This window comes from Engystomops pustulosus, chromosome 1 (assembly GCF_040894005.1).
Source record: "Engystomops pustulosus chromosome 1, aEngPut4.maternal, whole genome shotgun sequence".
Classification (NCBI taxonomy): Eukaryota; Metazoa; Chordata; class Amphibia; order Anura; family Leptodactylidae; genus Engystomops; species Engystomops pustulosus.
In genome coordinates this window covers 241,842,693-241,863,854 of record NC_092411.1, presented here as the reverse complement: position 1 = coordinate 241,863,854, position 21,162 = coordinate 241,842,693, and the positions used below count along the sequence as shown (strand labels likewise).

At 41.7% G+C, this 21,162-nt stretch overlaps 1 protein-coding gene across 1 annotated transcript in view; it reads right to left on the bottom strand.

Annotated features, from left to right (window-relative positions):
• FAT1 (FAT atypical cadherin 1) overlaps positions 1–20,896 on the bottom strand; it is a 179,870-nt gene extending 158,974 nt beyond the window's left edge. Inside the window, exon 1 of the mRNA XM_072122560.1 lies at positions 20,307–20,896. The gene's annotated coding sequence lies outside the window, so the exon portion shown is untranslated. The remainder of the gene's footprint in view (positions 1–20,306) is intronic.
• Positions 20,897–21,162: the final 266 nt, after the last annotated feature.

Sequence of the window (21,162 nt, the reverse complement as noted above, 5' to 3'; positions counted from 1 at the left end):
GGAGGATTTACTTTACAGAGCAATAGAGAGGTGCATAACTTTTAAATCCTGCCCCCCCCCCTACTTATAAAAATATAACAAAAAACATATGTTAAAAAGTGGCCAACCGTTTTATCCTCCCCTTAATTTACGATCCCCATAATGACTAGACTGAACTGCTTTTCTGGCCTCTTAGTAGAATCGGAAGCCATCTCTGCGAGGTTGGAACTGGAGGAGATTTTACCTGTAGTCCCCACCACTTTTCCAGCAGATACTATTGTATACACAACAGAAAGTCAGGAAACTGGTGGGGATGGGGCTTATTGACGGCAGTGTTCTGGTGGAGAAGGAATAGTAAACACACAAGTAAACTAATGGAAACTTAATGGGGACAGTTAATTGGGAGGTGGGGTGAATGGGCAGTTAGGTTTGATAAGGCCGAGCAGTTTTTCGATGGTAATTTTGCTCTGTAGGTGCCGATTGTTTTATTGTACAGTTCAATGGCCGTTGAAATGAAGGAGTTCCTGAATCTTTCAGTACGGCAGTTAATTTGTCGGTAACGCTCGCTGAATGTGCACAATTTATTAGCTATTATATGGTACAATGGGTGTGATTTGTTTGATGTGATTGCAGAAAACTTGTTAATAATAATAATAATTCCTTTATTTACATAGTGCCTACAGATTACTCAGCGCTGCACAGAGCTGCCAAATCAGTCCCCGATGGGGCTTACAATCTAATCAACCTACTAGTTTGTTTTGGAGTGCGGGAGGTAACCTACACAATCACGGAGAGAACATACAAAGTCTTTGCAGATGTTGACCCTGGGACTTGAATTCAGGTCCCCAGCCCTGCAAGGCTGTAATGCTAATCGCTAAGCCACCATGCTGGCCTGTCCATGCATCTACTTTGCCAGACCTCTTCAAAGCAACAGAGTGGTGAACCCACAATACTCTGGGCCCTTTTGATGATTTTTGCGATTTTACTCTCATCTCTTCTTTTGATTCCCCCCCCCCCCCCAAACAGGTAACAGCAAAGAATAGCACACTTGCTATTAAAAACAGGTGGGACCTGCTGTAGAAATAAAGCGGGGGCTGTGATATTATCATACGCTGGCGCTCATAAATAACCCCCAGTGTGTTAAACAGATAAATACGTATTTCAATAAAAACTTTTTTACAAAACGGCACAATCTTAGTAGTTTGAGGAGGCAACATTTCACTTTCACTTGATCATTCTATTTTTCAGTTCCATCATAGCAGTAAAAAATCTGAGCCTGACATACACCAGTGATGCCTACAGGACCCCCGTGACTCATGATGGGGTCCATTGGGGCTCTACCTCCCTCTTTTTATGGTAAGTACAGGTCACAATGCTCCATGCTGTGCTATTCTTCCCATCATATATCATAGATTTACTGGGCAGATATAATAAGATGGCGCAAACTGTAAGAAATGATAGTCTATTGCTGCAGACAGTACATTGTAGTAGAATCTTTTCTTCTCTATCCAGTAACGAATTTCAGTGGAGCTCATTGATGTAACTTGCATTCACTACATTATCCGGATTTTGCAACTCAGTACATTCCATAGGGATGTGGTGATGCTCATCCCACTAGAAGTGATTTAACAATGTTTGGAAGATATGTAGCATCAAAGCTGACCATGTTTATATGGCGAATGGTATATTGCACTATAGGTGCAGGTCACAAGATTTGTCTCTTCTGTTAATGAAAACTAGAGTAACAATACATCAGTTCTTTCAGCTCCCACTGCTCAGCAGGGACCTCTTGCCAGTAGACTCTACAAAAGCTTCTTCCTTGGCAGCCTGGAAGGGTTGGATCCCACCTCCTTGGATTCCGTACAATGAAAATGATGCTGACGCTGCCTCTCTTTTTATAGAGACTAGAATTTTTCTCACCTTGCCAATAAACGGCAGCAATAAATTCTAACTCTGACTCTGGTATTTTAACCCTATGTCGAGTTTACAGAAACTGGAGGAAAGACACTGTTTAATAGTTACAAAATGGCTTCAATATGATAAAATATGTTTCCTTATAGTAGAGTGTTTCTCAAAACAGCCTTATATGTATATATGAGTCCCTATACAGATGTCCTATTTGGGTACATTTGTTCATATTATAGATTTGGGTTCCCATATTTGGCCACAGCAAAGGGCTTCTGTAAAGAGTGTCTGTCATCCCATTCACTTAAATATAGCAGAGGTTTCTGTAAAGATCATGGGGGAGATTTATTAGTAGTGTCTGAGAGCAAAACTCACGTAACCAATGAGAGCTCAGCTTTCATTTTTTTAAACAGTGCTGGGAAAATGAAAGCTGAGCTCTAATAGGTTGTCATGGGCAACTAGAACAGTTCTGATCAATCTCCCCTCATGTATTTGAAAATGCTCTATACTTGGAAATCTGTTTAAAGAAAGGGAAAACACATGTGTATACTGTAATACATCAGAAATAGCAAGCAAACCACAAATAACCACATATTGTTATCTGAATATGACAAACCAGAAAACCATTAAACCTCAAATTGAGCGTGCAGACTCTGCTTATCCTGTCTAGACTGCGGCCCGCTCCTCACTTATTTATTACATGTTAATTACACAGCAGCCCTGTACAAAGAGCGCCCTCATCATTAGTCCTTGTCCCAAATGGGGTCACAATCTATTTACCAAAGTAGCTAAAGAGCTGGAACAATTAAGTGTGTTGGATGGTCATGATACTCGGAGGAAATGTATGTGAACACGAGTACCTGTCCTGTGGATTTTGTTCTGACTAAATATGACCATATGGTCTTGTTGTTGCAAAACAGCAGCACCGTCCCCTGATCTTGTATAAATCACCATCTATCAGTATATGTAAGTGGAAGTGTTTAGTACTGTGATGGTTAACACTCTACTATAACAGACACAATTAGATGAACTATTAGAAATATCCCTGGTAAGTGTCAACTTACAAAATCTCAAACTATTAAATGTCAGTTGAGAGTGATAATCTTTAAGCAAACCTATCATTTCCAGTAACTTTTCAGGTCCATGTTCATGAGGGGGTAACACTACAACTTTTCCATAGGTTTTCCCATTTGTAGACTCTAAAAGTTTAATTCTCTTTTTTTTTTACCTTAACTGGTGGTTACAGACCAGCTGTTATGTCTGCCCTACAACATACACAAATATTCTGAATAATCTTTCTCATTTTACTTTTTCCTATACCACAAAACCTGACACTGTCTAAAGAAAGTCAGCAGCAGCAGCATGGCAGACATTATACAGCAGTAGCTAGTGTATCTAAGAATCCAGTAGATGTAGAATAGTTAAACACTAACTATTATCTGCAACAGCCTCTATCAGATCTTTAGATTTCCTCTTCCCATGTTTTTCCCTACCTTTCCATATACTTATATGGCAAACATCGAATCAGACTGTTCACAGTCTATGTGGTCTGCCTCAATGAATTTACCAATGATTTTAGAATGTGAGCAGATTAGGAAGCAGATTGTGGAAGAAAGATCCCAGATAAAGAGAAACATTTGGCCCTGATAAAATATATTGGGGCTCATTTACGAAGGGTCCATCGGACGCATTTTCATCGGGTTTCCCGATGTTTTGCGCCGAATTGCCCTGGGATTTTGGTGCACTTGATCGGATTTTGGCGCATCTGTGCTGGCTTGCACGTGATAGAAATCGGGGGGCGGGCCGTCGGACAACTATTGAGACATGTGTCGCAAGACACGCACTTACAAGCAACGGGAAGAAGCAGGTGAACTCCGGTGGACCTCGGCGCAGAAGCGACGGATGCAGGATCTCGGGCACACGATCTTAGTGAATCGCGGAAGACCCGAATCCTTGTCGGACAACGCACCACGGGATCGCGACCGGGTAAGTAAATGTGCCCCATTGTGTATTCCATTTGCACATACTAGATATGAAAGTAAATCTAGCATCAAAATCCATCCTAATAAACCAGGGACACTTACTCATAGATCCAGGCACTGTGACTGTAGTAATCTTCTTTTATTTGTTACCCATATACTCTTTCATTCTAAAATCAACTTCTAAAATTATGCTAATAAGCCTGAAGTCACTGTGCCAGGATCTATGAGTAAGTATCCCTGGTTTATCATAATGGATTTTGATGGTAGATTTCCCTTAATGCAAATTTTGATGACATTTAAATCTTCTTGAAATAGAAAACAGCTCCATAATCATAACAGGAGCTGGTAAATTATAACGCCACATCTCTTTTATTTTCTATAACATTGTATTACTGTCTTTTGACTATAATATTACCCTAAGCACCATTATCTGTAATAATGGTAACAAGCCATTTATTTCTATGGAGGACTTTGATCTTCTTCAGTTGTAACAACATGAGAACATTTATATTATTAGACAATCAGCAACTGATAGGAAATGTGCTCTAAACAAACAATTGCCTATGAAAACAATGGCCCTTTGCTGCTTCCTGCTCTGACTTTAATAACTTCCTATTACACTTGGAACAGGATAGTTGAAGCTTTTTTTTACTTGAGAATAAGGCGTATTCTTTAAGCTTATCTGATATGAGCAGTACGCAGAACAAAGCCTTATCATATTCACAACCTCCGGTTATGGTGTCGTTTTATGAAATGGCTACAGCAGAAAGAGAAAGCTCTTCCAGGAGGTGGATTTAGTAAATAATATTGGAATCATGTGGAACAGCCATTGTTAGGATGGGTGGTGCAGGTGGAAGCCTTGACTGAATGTAAGCTGAGACCATATTAATACTACAGTACAGTATAGTAAGGGCTTCACTACTGGGATCTCTTTTTTTTTCCCGTCAAAACTTATACATCAATATGGGGGAGATTTAGCAAAACATCTGCAACTGAATTCTGCACCAGTTTTGCACTTTTCTCCCAGAACTATATGCGAAAAAAGCCGGAACACCAAATAAAATTCCAAAAAAAATACTAAAATAAATGAAAAATTGATTATTTTAAACCCCAAAACATATTGTGGTATCATAAGAAAAATAAAGAATTCCAATTGTTTCCTAAACCCGCTCAACCCCAACAATTCCACTTTCCACGCTCCCATAAAATTCTACTACCACACCCATGCTAGCGTTGTGCCTAAGGACGTGCAAAACCTCATCTGGAGAGCACCTCATATATGACCATTGTGTCAATTTCACCTGACATACTCACTGTATGAGCGCTTCTTTTTAGGATTTTAGGTAATTTACCAATATACATCTATTAAAAGTTCTGCACCACTTTATTCATATGTAAAGTGACACCTCCTGTCTTTTACCTCATCAGCCAGACATTCCTGTGCATAAAATGGCCGCAGATGGAGGGTCGTGTGATCTCTGTCCATGAACAATTGACCTTGATCTTATAATCATGAATACTATCATAGGGTCCTGGCAGGGTGACTGCTAATGGACAAATAGAAATCATATAACCATTCTATTACACACACATTACAAAAACATGAGGTAAAGTGTTCCACCCCTTTAATATTTACGGAAAAATTGGACTCTAAAATGGAACGAAAGAAAGAAAGGAATAAATACTATCAAACCATTTTATGCAAAGGAGAAAAGTTTACTCTACAGGCATTCATGCCATCAGAAGCTCGGAACAAGAAATTAGACCTTGGTTTTTACATATGGCAGTAATTACAGAAAGCTACCAGCTACCAGGTGACGGTGACCTCATGTAGCATGAATATATGTGCCTACTGGTAACACCACAAGGTGAACTCTTCTCATGTTTCTTGTCAAGCTGACAGTTCTTGTATAAGTTCATGGACTCTGAACCCTGACGTTCTCTATTTAAAGAACAGTCACACCCAAGTAATCCACAGTCCAGGTCTATAGAATATTATCAGATAATGCAAAAATAAATCACCACATTGGGACAAAGTGCAATGTTATCAGACTTTATAGCCAAGGACCATGGCGCTTTATTGCAATGGCCATCGATATAATCATCTTCGGTTCCCTGTCATCACATCATATGATAAGTGTGTCTGTATGAAGGGGTGATAGTTATATGGAGCCAGTAGGAAGACGCTGTAATAAGTCTTGAATATGTTGCAATCTTCTGTATGTTGTTAAGGTTCATATGAAAACAATTCTCACCTTTGTCCCACAAGAGCTACTGTACTGCTGCAATTCCTAGGCAACGTATCTCCTAGCCTTCAATATTACAGTATAACCATGTCTGGTCACCTATTTATAACTATTTATTCTCACGTTCATATATAGAACACAGATCTATGGGGCAATGGTTAGTGCTTAAAAGGGTTATCCACTAAAACAAAGCTTTACCTAGGTAAGTACAAGACTTTAATACAGTCACCCACATAGAATTAACACTGGTAAAGTTTCTGTAAAGTCACAAAGACTAACAGGTCACATGATCTGTCAGCAGCAGGACTCAGGACTTCCTGTGATGTCCCCATCATGTTGGCTTCAAGCAGAAGGAGGGGTGGCATGCAGATTACTTTGTCATAACTACTCCCATAGCAGTAGTCTGGGGGACATGATAACGACATCCTAATGGTTATGACGGATCCCTATGAGTAAGAGCTAGATAGCCTGAAATGTATCACTCTGTGGCCGTGTTCTCTGCATTATGAATTTGATTTGCTCCTAATAAAGAATCAAGTTTAAACAACAAAGCAACACAATGTTTTATTTCTACTCTCCGGTGATGAAAGAGGGGGTGAGCATACAGTAATGACTGCACACTCCCCTCCAGCAGGACACAGGAAGCCACAGGAACTGTCCAGGTGGCTTTACAGCAAGTTTACTAGGTAAAGTACAATGTGGTAGAGCCTTTCAGAAGTGTTGTAACTTGAGGGGTTGCAGAAGGTGCGGTCGCAATCTGGCCCAAGCACCCTAGGGGGCCCAAATGGTGCCCCTTTGCTATATGCAAAGACTAGTAAAATAAACAATACATGATAATTGGGGGCCTGGCTAACATTTTGCCCTAGGGCCTGCCAGCTTAAAGTTACGACACAGCCTTTCAGCCGTTTTAAGCGTGACGGTCCCGTTTTTTGGGCTCTGTCACGTTGCCACGGGAGGGTCTGAGTATGTCCGGGGCCCAGCCCTCTTTTCCTGATGTGTCCCGCCCCTGCTACCTCCTCACATGATGTCTGCACCAATCATGTGAGGAGGTAGCCCCGCCCCCGGCTGGTCACGCCCCCTCCGTGAGTCATTCAGACGGCAGCCCAGAAGAATATGGAGTGACTGCAGGTAAGAGACTGAGGGGACAGGGGGGCCACAGGAAGAGGAGCCAGGAGGAGGATAGAGGACAGGGGGGCTGGAGGCTACAGGAGGAGGACATGGGGGGCTGGAGGCTACAGGAGGAGGACAGAGGGGGCTGGAGGCTACAGAAAGGACAGGGGGAGCTGGGGCACAGGAAGAGGAGCCAGGAAGAGGATAGAGAACAGGGGGGCTGGAGGCTACAGGAGGAGGACAGAGGGGACTGGAGGCCACAGGAGGAGGATAGAGGACAGGGGGGGCTGGGGCAAAGGAGGAGGACAGGTGGAGGCTGGGGACAGGAGGAGGAGGCTGGAGGACAGGAGGATGTTTGAGGAGGCTGGGACACAGGAGGAGGAGGCTGGAGGACACAGGAGGAGGATAGAGAACAGGAGGAGGCTGGAGGACAGGAGGAGGAGGCTGGAGGACAGGAAGAGGATAGAGAGCAGGAGGACAGGAGGAGGAGGCTGGAGGACAGGAGGAGGAGGCTGGAGGACTTGAGCTACAGGAGGAGGCTGAAGGACAGGAGGCTACAGGAGGAGGCTGGAGGAAAGGAGCTACAGGAGGAGGCTGGAGGACAGGAAGCTACAGGAGGAGGATGGAGGACAGGAGGCTACAGGAGGAGACTGGAGGACTGGAGGCTACAGGAGGAGGCTGGAGGACAGTGGGCCACAGGAGGAGACTGGAAGACAGGGGGCCACAGGAGGAGGCTGGAGGACAGGGGGCTACAGGAGGAGGAGGCTGGAGGACAGGGGGCTACAGGAGGAGGGGGCTGGAGGACAGGGTGCTACAGGAAGAGACTGGAGGACAGGGGGCTGCAGGAAGAGGCTGGAGGACAGGAGCTACAGGAGGAGGCTGGTGGACAGGGGGCCACAGGAGGAGACTGGAGGACAGGGGCCACAGGAGGAGGCTGGAGGACAGGGGGCTACAGGAGCAGGCTGGAGGACAGGAGGCTACCGGAGGAGGCTGGAGGACAGGAGGCTACAGGAGGAGGCTGGAGGACAGCAGGCTACAGGTAGAGGCTGGAGGACAGGGGGCTACAGGAGGAGGCTGGAGGACAGGAGCTACAGGAGAAGGCTGGAGGACAGAAGGATACATTATGAGGAGGATAGAGAACAGGGACCACACCATGTGAGGAGGGGTGGGGGTAGGAGTACAGATAATATTATGTGTAAGTTTGGGGAGGTAAATAAAAGTGGAAAACGAAATGTAAAGGGAGGATAAAATTAAAGATGTGTTTTATATGTTGCAGATTTTCATTAGGGGGTATTATACGGGTGCATGGGGGTGGGTGGCCAAAGTAAGGAGCATTGTACTATGTGGGGACCGTCAAGGTCGATATTATACTATGCTTGTGGGTGGTACAATGGGTGTGGTTTAGAAAAAGGGGGAGGGGCTTTTGTCCCTCTTTCTCTCGCCCAAAAGTTGGGAGGTATGCTTTCAGGGCCTTGTATTTACACTTGTAAAGTTTTGTAAATGTGAACAACCTGTTTAAGTGTTCCTCCAGTGGAAGATAAGAGTTGCACAGTGTGCTAAGCTTCTAGGCACTTTCACTTCAGTGCTTTGCCATTAGTACTACAGACATCTTCTTCTTTAGGTGCCTATACATCATAAGGCCATGTTCACATTTACATTAGTCTATTTGCCATTCCGTTAATATATAGTGGAGACAATAGTGCAGCAGGATGAGTTATTTGTGTCTGCCATATTACCAACACAGTAGAGCTGCAGTCTAGTCAAGGTCACTGTTTGTACCATATATTATTCAAAAAGATTTTTTTACCAAAATATAAAAAATTGCTGGTTGGTAAAAAGACCCTGCGCTAAACCAATGCAAATTTTTTATTTCCCAAGCACTGGTAGCATCACATCAAAATGTATCTATCAGCTCCAGGTGGCAATTGGAGATTGATGGCAATGATTCCCTGTCAAACATTGACAATGATAAAATAACTCCACAATCTTGATGACAAACATACAATAGATAATAACATAAGACCTGACACGTATAGTAGGAATTTCTCACAGGGCTACCACTTATGTAGTTCATCATTTTCCTGGAAAGCAATGACATCACTTGTTTCATGTAAAATTGCTAAGTTCTTCTGAATTCTCCTGCCCCTAAGGAGGCTCCCTCTACAGCAAGCAGATGAAAAGCTTGACTTAACAAGGTCGTATTTACATTTATTTAGTATACCTTGACCCAAGGGTATCTCTTCTCGCTGACTTTTTAAAAATTTCTTAAAGACGGAGAAGGAGCACAAGGCTAGCTATAGATAACAACAAATGCCCTTAATACATATAGTTCAAAAGTCGATAGGATTTATATATTCTATCTTCATTTTTTATGATATTATATTTTATTACGGTCAATATGGTCCTCAGGTCCTCTCAGTAGCCAGATCTGACAGAACACCATAGTTCCTGTTCACAGAAGGCACATTGTATTTGTGAACAGAACCTAAGGACTTTTTAAAAATGTCTTAAAGAAGGAGAAGGAGCACAAGGGTTGCTATAGATAACAACAAATGCATATACATATAGTTCTAAAGTCAATAGGATTTATATAGGGCCCTGTTGTTTTCAATGAGCAGCTTATTTTCCTGACTGCTTGTGTATATAAAGCGTATATTTCATTAATAAATGTTGTTTTAGTTTTAATTGTTTAACTTTGAAGTTTAGTCAAATTCTTTAATGCTGACACTCATATTAAAGGACACCTACCATCAGTTTGAGTGATGGTCAATGTGTAAAATTAACATGTTGGCTCTATTGTGTACTGGAACTATTCTTAGCGAATGCAGCAACTGCGCGATTAGCTGGAAAACGAGTTTGAAAAAATATGTAGATCAGCCGAAGGCGCCTGAGTGCGTCTCGGCATTGCCTTCTTTTCATTTATGCACACCCTGCACAGCTATAGTTCCACCCGCTGTCACCCGAGGAGCTAGGAGAGAGCCGGTGACATCACAGAGTCGGGCCCAGAGAGTGCAGAGTGTGAGCTTTCTGTTAGCTCTTCTGGAAGGAGCAGGCGTTGCTATAGAAGTGCAGGGAGTGTGTAAAATAAAAGACGATGATGACGACACCTGAGCACCTCTCGGCATTGCCTTCTTTTCATTTATGCACACCCTGCACAGCTAAAGCCCTGCCTGCTCCCACCCGAGGAACTAGGAGAGAGCCGGTGACATCACAGAGTCAGGGCCCGGAGAGTGCAGGGAGTGATCTTTCTGCTAGCTCTTCCGGAAGGAGCAGGCGTTGCTATAGAAGTGCAGGGTGTGCGTAAAATAAAAGACGATGATGGCGACACCTGAGCACCTCTTGGCATTGCCTTCTTTTCATTTATGCACACCCTGCACAGCTATAGCCCTGCCTGCTCCCACCCGAGGAACTAGGAGAGAACCGTTGACATCACAGAGTTGAGGCCCAGAGAGTGCAGTGCATAAATTAAAAGACAGTGGTGACGTTGAGACAAGATCGTGCACCTGAGATCCTGCATGTGTCGCTTCCCCACTCAGGTCCGCCGGTGTTCACCTTCTTCTTCCCGGTGTATGTGAATTGTTAAATCCAGCGCGTAGTCCGAATCCGCCGGATCATCCGTTGGCCCGCCCCCCGATTTATGTCTTGTTAAATCCAGAGCGATTGAGACACAAAACGATCGCGTGCCACAAAATCCCTTGGGCGATCCCCAAAAAGTCGGGAAACCCGACGTAAATGCGGCCGCGGAGCCCTTAGTAAATAAGCCCCTTTTTATTTCTTACCCTAATTATGTGGAATGATCTCTAACCAGGATAAAGGTGCCAGTGACCAGATGACAAATGAACAAGCACTTCAAGCACTTGTCTTTGTAACATCACATATGTTTTGGAGCAATGAACCATGTTTTTTTTTCTCAGCAGCAAATCACCCTGTGTAAACAGGAATATGTGCTGCTGACAAATCTCAGCTATATAGGATGAACTATTTATTTGTCCTCAAAACAGTGATGACTACAGCCGGCAACAGTTAAGTAAATGGGATTAGACTTGGAGCATGTGCCTTCTTTGCAGGATGAAGTTGTTACATTAGCCTTATTGCTTGTACCACACTTTTCTAAGAGGTTTGTAATAGGATTGTAAGATTCACCAGAGCAGATACTGTATAGCTCAGTGGGGATCAACCTACCACATTACAGAGGGAGCATCATTTGAAATGGAAATATGTTTCTCTTATAGCAGATGGGAGGTACCGATTTTGCTGTTTCCTCATCTCTATCTTAGATTTCAGTTTTTGGGATCCAACTATTAATGGCTAGCTATAATTCCATTTTGGGTAAAAGGGCAGCAGAAGCAAAGACGAGGTTCCTTGGAATGAGGCACGCTTTTATGGGGTTTTAGAACAGGGGAATAACTACTTTCTGAGAGTGCCTTGGCCCATCCTACTGAAAACTCTAACAATTGACTTTCTCCCACAGTCTCCCCCCCATATGAAATTCAAATCACTGAAATAATAACCCCTAATTGTAAATATTTCCCGTGACTCTGTTGATGCTTATAGTTGCTATACCACAGACTTTTACAGCAAACTTGCTATAGTTCTATATACCTGCAGATGTATGTTCCCCTTGCCAACACAATCACTTTGGGATACTGCTCAACCGGCTTCCCACAACTAGTACCGGTTGTCCACCACTGCTATAGCTGAATATTCTCGAAGTGTAAGATCAGAAGGAACTTTAGGTATCCCTTGCCCAGATGAAGATACTAGAACTATAAATCATCCATTCTTGTGGAGGGGCCTGCATTGGAATCCAGTAGATTCAAGTTCTACCTCTACCATGTTACATAATGTACATTATAATTTCAGAATAATGGGGTTGTCTCTAACTGTAAACCCTTATGACTAGCAAAAAATAGAGCAACAAAGTTCTCTTACTGTAGAAGATGAATGTAAGATACAGGATCATGTTCCTAATGCCCAGAGCCAAATGTAAACCATGTGCTCTGCGTTGTGTCGTGCACACTGTCAGCCTGCCTCCTCACTTCACATGTGCTCATGTGAACTCTGACCCCATTCTTTAAACTGTATACAATACACTGCCCTGACATCAATTGTCCGGTACAAGAAAAAAATACATCTTTTCCATGTTATAATGTGCAAAATATTGACCCTGCGTTAATAAATGCTCTGCCGAGGATGGTGGAGGGGCCCACTACAGACTTGGAGAATTATATTTTCATGGTCTCACCTCTTATTTAGAGATGAGCAAATCGATTTACTGATTCAGAGATTCTGTACGAATTGTGGATCAGGCACTGAATCAAATCCAAAACTTTCATGATTCGCTTTGGACAAATCTATCAAAATGTATGCTGCCATTCATCCCATAGCTAAGGGAGGGGGGATGGGTGAGAGAAAATCTAAATTTGTTAAAGATTCTTAAAATAATTATAAAACGAGATTGGAACTTTGAACATCTGTATTTAAAAAGGACTAATGGTGTCATACTAATTTACAGGCCAAATAGAGGAACATCATTTAGACCAATTAGATTTGCATCCAAATCAAGTCTTCTGGAAAATTCTTTAAAGCTTCAAAGCAAGATTCACTGGTGTTAGTTATGACTGGCATCTCTTTGGGGGGGACTATAGTAAATACTGGGGACCGCAGTGTTCCTGCTACACTCCCTGTCATGCCCAGAACATGTGCGGATGGGGCTTATTATATGTCTTCTCTGCCTATTAACTGGTGGAGAAGGCATGATAAAAGTCCCCCATTGTCCCCATAGTACCGGTTATTAAAGCAGATATCAGACCCCGCTGCTGTATATCCCAGGTTAGATAATTTAGTAGTTTCCTGCATCACCATTATGTATTCAAGGGAGGACGTATGTGAAGATCACAAATGAGCTGGTAATGGGGATAACCCAGCTTTAGTTAGAGAATAAACATTTCTATTATTATGCATAGTGACCCCTGACCTTAGACCCTAAGCTCTGAAGACTGATGCTCTACCTGCACTATGTATAGGCAGATGCTGTATAAACTGACCACACACAGGATAAAGTATGGCATAGCCCAAGTCTCTGTAGAATCGAGAAATTCAATGTGACATCTGCTGTAAATGTAACATCTGTTAGGCCATTAGGTATTAAATGAGCAGGAAAGGTACAAGTATAAAGTGTTAGATAATTTTGATGCAGGTATACAGAAATAGCGGAGCTAAATTTGTCATTGTCAATGTAAGGTTGATTTATATGTAACAGCAATCACCAATAGTAAACTGATGAAATGGTAACAATCATGGGATGGATATGTTTCTACCTTTACTATTGTCATATGGTCAGGATTGTGTAACTGCCTTTAGTTCCTTCGGGCTGTGGCTACACTGTGACGTTGGCTTTGTGACACATAGGACGGCCAAAGATCGAGGTGTCTACAGCTTATAAAACTGAATTTGGCATTGACTACAGCGTCGCAGTCTCCATATCTGCAGGAACTCTGGCGACTACAAAGTTGTGGTTGTGCCAACTTACTTATTGCTATGCAGTACCAGCACTTTCATTACTTGTGTTGTAGACAGCGTGATATTGTACACTGTGGCCATGCGACATCTTGTATAGCCAAAGTTACTGTGTAACCCTAGGCTTGTTGGCACGTTCCACAATAATAAATCTTCATTTATATGGTGTGAATAGATGGAGCGGCCAGGACATGGCCGTGATTTGCTGACTTGAGGCTGTGATGCGTCCGGCCGCATCAATGAAGTAATTGTGACCACAATTCATAACGGAATTATCAGTTAGTAACAGTACAGTACATTGTAAACTGTTACTAAATAATTATTTTGTTATGAGCTATGGTCACAATTACTTAAAGGGGTATTCCCACGAAGACAAAATTCTTACATATACTAATATAACAAAATAACACATTCTCTAATTCAATGTTATAAACAAAAATACAGCATTTCACAGATATAATTCTAACCTTTCTTTATTAGTCCTGGTGTTTACATTTTGGTTGTCCCTGGATATGACTATAAACTCCTAACTATGGTTGGGCACATTCCTCTGGCATGAATAGCTTCTCTTGTACTGCGGGTAGGAGAAGCAGGAGGCAGAAAGCACAGGCACTTCCTGTTCAGCAGCAGCTGCAAAGAGACATCAGCAGACCCACAGACGTGGGTTCCTTGATCCAAGGAGAAGGGGGCATAGCAGAGCTTACTGTGTGTAACAGAGCTGTGAGGCTGTGAGGAAACAGAGCTGAGTGTGTCATTGCGGCTCATTTACTAAGGGTCGCGCACACACTTTTGTTAGACTGTGCACCATTTTTGGGGCTAAAACGGCTTGCACAGGTGTGTGTGCTGGGATTGTGGTGCACACCACCCTTTTTGTGCCGCAGATGCGCTGGTTTCCATGCAGCACAAATTAGGGGGCATGTCATTGGACAGTCCGACTGATTCGGACTGAGTGCAGGATTTAACTTTCAAATTATGTCACAGGCCCAAGCACATATATGCACCATTAAAAAGATGGTGAACTCTGTCGGACCTGAACGGGGAAGCGACACGTGCAGGGTATCTGGTGCATGATCTCAGTGAATCGCGGCACAGTGCATTATGGTCAGACAATGCTCTTTCTGTGAGCTCCGGTGACCCTGTAAGTAAATGTGCCCCATTGTGTCTTATATCCATTTGATGACACTAATCTGTCTCGCCTGTCTTTCTGTCTATTTCTACCATAATAATCTAAGCACATTGTAAGCACACAGCATCTCATAGCACAGAGGAAACATGAAGTGTCTGCTTAGAGAATCCTCACCCACACTGCTGAATCTTACACTGACCATCACTGAGCAATAGGAACAAAAACAGCAATAAAACTGAGTAAAATTGCAAATTAAGGGGTTAAACATGATCTACGGGAGTTTCTTTCATGGGCAAACTCCTTTAAATTGATGTGGCTGACCACATCTCAGCCATGTCCTCGCCAATGTATTTATACCCATAAGGTGCCATCATATTCTGCAGCACTTTACAGTTCATGGGATACATATACACACAAATAACACATTAAAGAGTAATTACATGGTCAGATTACTAATAGATTCATATCCCACTGAATTATAAAAATACACAACAAAGCAGTTTTCAGACTCTCTGGTATTTGGCCTACTCAGCCATGTTTTCAGTCTCTAGGTACATCAACCATTTGGAGGCCGATACAGTACAAAATTTCTGTACCAATCATACTTATTCCCTGACAAACTGTCAAGATACTATAACTCATCTAACCACCATTGGAGATGCGGCGAGATAGGAACCTTACTACACATTTGGTGGGACTGCACTCCAATTAGAGGGCTGTGGTTATCCTCAATGCCTCTCCAGGCTTGTTGGCTATAAACACTGAAATATTTTCCCTGTTCGAATGAACCATTATTTTACATACTCTAAAGGCAAGTAGATCGAAGATAGCGAAAAACTGTAAATCTGACAAAATTCCTTCTCTCCCTCAACATATAAAAGGGGTAAACTCAAACTGTTATGGTATGAAACTGGAATAAAAAAAATTATAGCCTCCATTTTGAATAAATGTCAGGCTTTTAAAGTCAAATGGGATCTATGGCTCTCCAGCTCTTACAGTTCTGTAACTGATTAGCCACCACCAAATTTAAGCTTAACTCATATCATTCGATGTCTCCCTGGATCTTTGAGATATGTTACATCTAACACTTTCGCCTAAATGTCAATGTATGTCCTAACTGTTCCAATGTTCTAAGTTTATATATTTATACTGTCCATTTGTTAAATATCTTCTCAGATCACAACCAAAAGGTTAATGGTATTTATTTGGTATGTTGCTGTTAATGTGCATATAATGTCTATCAATACCACAGCTATTGCCAATGCTTTTAATGTTTACCACATGCGACTATACATTGTACGAATAACATTTATGTTTTATCTTTACAGTGGGTATGGAAAGTATTCAGACCCCCTTTCTAAACTACCCGGGCAGTTCCATAGACCTCATGATTCTCATGAGCTCTGACATGCACTGTAAGGTCTTATAAAGACAGGTGTGTGCCTTTCCTAAGCAAGTTTAGTCATTTAAATTAAATTGGACTCTAATGAAGGAGTAGAACCATCTCAAGGAGGATCAGAAGGAAATGGACAGAATATGAGTTAAATACGAGTGTCCACAGCAATGGTTCTGAATAATTATGACCATAATAAATAATAAAAACAATAATAATTCTTTATTTATATAGTGCCTACAGATTACGCAGCGCTGCACAGAGTTTGCCAAATTGGCCATGTGATATTTCAGTTTTTCCTGTTAAATTAATTAGCAATAGCTACATTTCTGCTTTCTTTCTGTCAAGATGGGGAGCAGAGTGTACATTAATGAGCAAAAAAAGAACATTTTTGATCTTATGAATTGGCTGCAATGAAACAAAGAGTGAAAAATGTAATCTGACTAATTTCCATACCCACTGTATGAAAAAAAAAATTCAATAAAAACAAATGAAACATTAAAAAACATGGTCAGATGTAGCAATAGGAATGAGGGCCCTGCTGACAAGAGCTTACAATTTACAAAATTCTGAATTAAACTTTGATATCAATGATTTGTGCCTGTTGACTGACTCAGCTCTGCTACACACTGCATGAATATATGTATACTGGCGGTCCCCTACTTAAGGACACTCGACTTACATATGACCCCTAGTTACAAACGGACCTCTGGATATTGGTAATTCATTGTACTTGAGCCCCAGGCTACAATGATCAGCTGTAACAGTTATCACAGGTGTCTGTAATGAAGCTTTAGTGTTAATCCTGATTCTTATGACAACCCAACATTTTTAAAATCCAATTGTCACAGAGACCAAAAAAGTTCTGTCTGGGATTACAATGATAAAATATACAATTCCGACTTACATACAAATTCAACTTAAGAACAAACCTACAGACCCTATCTTTTATGTAACCCGGGGACTGCCTGTATACACTTTGTGCAGTTTCACGCACTATACAGAAAACTCTTGGTATAAAGTAGAAGTACAGTATTAGTCCTGGTAGACTGTATACTCCTCCCTCATTATCAGGCACATTATGTGGCTATGTACATTCCACACAATTGTACTCCTCTTGTATACACAGCTGGGAATCCAGAGGAAAGCAAACTATCTGCAGCCAGCAGCGGAGGGGGAATATGTGCCCTGCAGCCACACAGCTACCAGCCTCCACACCACTGACTCATGGCTAGGGGGGGGATGGGAAATAACATCTGCCTAACAGACAGAATCCCTAAACATTCCAATATTTGTTAATAAACACTTGGACGATTGACAGTTTGTGCACAACATTAGAACAAGATGGGAGGAGGAATAATATCTTGAGAGGACCTGCCAAGTATCCCTCAGACTTTACTCAACAGTCTGGAAGATTGTGTCTGAGCTGGGATTCATTAAGGAGCATTGCCACCTAAAATAAGAACTAATTCTCTGATATATATAAATCCTTGGGTAATTATGTCACCAGGCTCCACACTGCTTGGCCACACTGATGATTCTGGAACCTCGGAAAGATGGGTAACATCTAAAAATATGAAGAATCTTATTAGCGATAGTTGCTTTAGGTAAACATTTACTTATCTTTAGGAAGACATTAGGAAATGAACTTGCAACTTGTCAGAAGAAGGAAAAACATTTTGGGGCACAATTACTAAGGGCTTTGCGCCAGTTTTCTGTCGGACTTTGTACGTTCTTTCTAGTGTAAACTGCTTGCACAGATATTTAAGAAGTGTCTGTGCCGCTATTGTGTCGCACGCAACCCTTTTGTGGTGCAGTTGAACTAGCCACCATGTGCCATAAGTTAGTGGGCGTACCGGTGCACAGTCCGACTGTGCGCCGGATTTAACATGAAAAGTCTGTTGCACGTCCTTTGTTAAAGGTGTGCCACAAAAAAGTTGGTGAACTCTGTCGGGCCAGTGCAGTTAGCCACAGATTCATGATTCCTGGCACACGTTCTTAATTAATCTTACTTACCGAGCATTATACACAGGCAGAGCACTTTTGGTGACGTTTCCAACTTTCTCAGTAAATGCGCCCTTTCAACTTTGTAGAATTATTTTTGGATAGAAAAGTGGGATACAGTAACTCGCAGCCTTTTGTTAGAGACTTCAGAAGCTTGTATCCTTTCCAGAGGTAGCATTACTCAGAGTTAACAGCTACATGTCACATTCTGAGGAAGAGGCCATTAGTCATGTGGGGAAGTCAGTGCTAGAGGGGTTATAATGATACAAGGAAGTCCTCAGACCACCCTCATTTTCACACCATCATTCAAATCACAGCAGTGCTAGAAAAACTCACTGAGGTCTGGTCAAGTGGATGCCAGAGACCAGCCATACTCAGGGCTCCCATATTCCTCTATTAATGAGTCTTAAATAAGTTCAAAGCTTGTCGGATCCCACGACATCCCATCCACTCAATGCCTGCAGTGTTAGCCGCTGATTTATCGTGTTTAGTCTAAGAAGTGATTTGCTTGTGGCCATATTGTGGTGAAGTTTGGGAGAACACGGGTGGCCTTTTCAACCACATGATACATTTATCAGGAAAAACCCATTAACATCTAATTCACTGGTGCTAAATTAAAGAAACATTGTGCTTCTAGGATATGGGCAGCCATGTCTGGACCTGATTAGAATTATTATGGGAATTTTGTAATAAGAAGGCCTTGTGATGCTACTACTGCTTCTACTACCATTACTACTACTATTACTAATAGTATTCTCCCAACAACAAAAATTTGCATATCAGTAGATATATATATATATATTGAATTTAACAATGTTCATATCAGGTTTTGGAAAAGCTGGATGACAAAAACACATTCAACATTACATAGACCCAGCTTTACCACCCATTGTGAACCGGCTTCTCATAACCCCCTCCCAACCATCCGCAGGGCTTTTAGAGGTAAGAAACAGTCCCCGTGGAACTGTTCATAGAAATTATATTATAAACCACCCAGGTTTAATTGGAATTAATTGAGATTGTGGAAAGATTCTTCAAATACAATCCTGTTTTAAGAGCTGTTGCCAATGTTGGATCTTTAACATTACTAAATAATTTCAATATAGTGGATTATGATTGTTTTATACACAACACATATTCAAATATCTATAGAATAAAGATACATTTATTGCATATATTATAAAATTGCAGTTTCTTGCTCTACTGTGGAATCTTATAATGAACCTGAATGCTAAAATCTTATAATACATAAATATAAAATATAATACTATTCAACAAAAAAACCCTAAGAATATGAGAAAAAGTAATATAAACAATAGGAAGGAGACCCCAGCAATCCATAACATAAGGGAACGGACCTGTAAGATAACACAGTACAGGTGGATTGGGTCAGTCTTGTACATATACTTAAATATACTTGTTATTAAATCCATGATATTAAGAATATTCTTTGTCAAGTTTTTTTTCTTCTATATTCAAGATATTATGCTTTCAGGAAGACATTCAAATGTCCAGAACACTATTTCCTATGTAATCATGTATAGATTTTTCAGTATGACAGCTCCAGAGACTATGTACAGAGCACAACCTGCCATGTGAAGATACCTGGAAACCTGATCAGAAGTGGTTTCCAGTTATTGCTCCATAATGTTCTCTAATAAAGAGCAGCACAACATCCATTTCCTCACATGAACCTCTTCAATGAGTACACACAGTATCCAGCTATAGGTGCAAACAGTGGTTAACTTTTCCCTAGATGAAGATGCATTACCACTTAGATGACATAGAGGGCGCTGCACTACAATACATGAAGTTACCTGCGGCTGAAGTTGAATGTGAATATACATACAGTATATACATATAAATATATATATGTATTTTTATATTTCCTTTTTAAACATAATTTGCTCTAGTTACATTTTCTTATGATATAAAATCGCAAACATCTGTGCCGCGAATAGGCAGATATGTAAATCTCTACATGCAGGTCCCTGGATATACTAGGCTTTTTATTGGCACAGTGTAGTGGATGGAAAACTTACCAGACCAGCTGGATCTTTAATTTCTCTTCTAGGCTTATTTTATGGATAACCCATCAGCTTCTGCAAATGGTCCTTCTGCTAAGTGAGAACTTTTCTCTCTTGCAGTTCCTTTCTTTGCATAGCCACAAGGAAAAGTGCACAGTATACAGTCAGGAAATCCACAATCCAGTCTCAGCATCACCAGCAAAGCAAATATCCTTAATCTCTGGACATTAACACGCACATTAGAGATAGGAGAAGAGCAGCCCACAGTATAAGAAGGGAAGAAGAAGAAGAAGGAATATCCAAGGAGGAAATCCAAGTTGTCAGGACATGTCTCAGCAGAGCACAAGTGATTGAAGTTAGGGAGATGCTGTAGCAGAGTGGTTCTCCCTGTGCCTGCCTCTCCTGCAGCCACCACTGGGACAAGGCTCCTGGTGACGTCAAGCTCTCCTCCACCACCCCCTCATTGCATGGACAGGGTAGCCTCCCTGTGCTCTGTGCCTGCACTTTATCCCAATCCGGCATGGGATTCAGGCTCCTCACTCGGCTGCCTCTTGTTATGTCAATGTATCACGCTGTGCTATTCCTTATCCTTCCTCGTGTGTATTGCTCCTGACAATCCTTTCCCTCATTAAGCCTTTCCTTATTTCCCATCGTCTTTCCTCTCTCTTTTTTTTTTTTTTTGCCTTCATGTATTTATCTTTTATCACATCCCCCGTCTCGCCCTCCCTCCCCGCTCCCCGTATTGATAGGCACCTGAAATGAGAGAGGAGGACAAGACACAGATGTCCCTGAGCTAAATTTAAAAAGCACTGATCATTTGTCGCTATTGACTTGTAGGAAAGAAAAAAAAAAGATTCGGAGCCAAGACCCT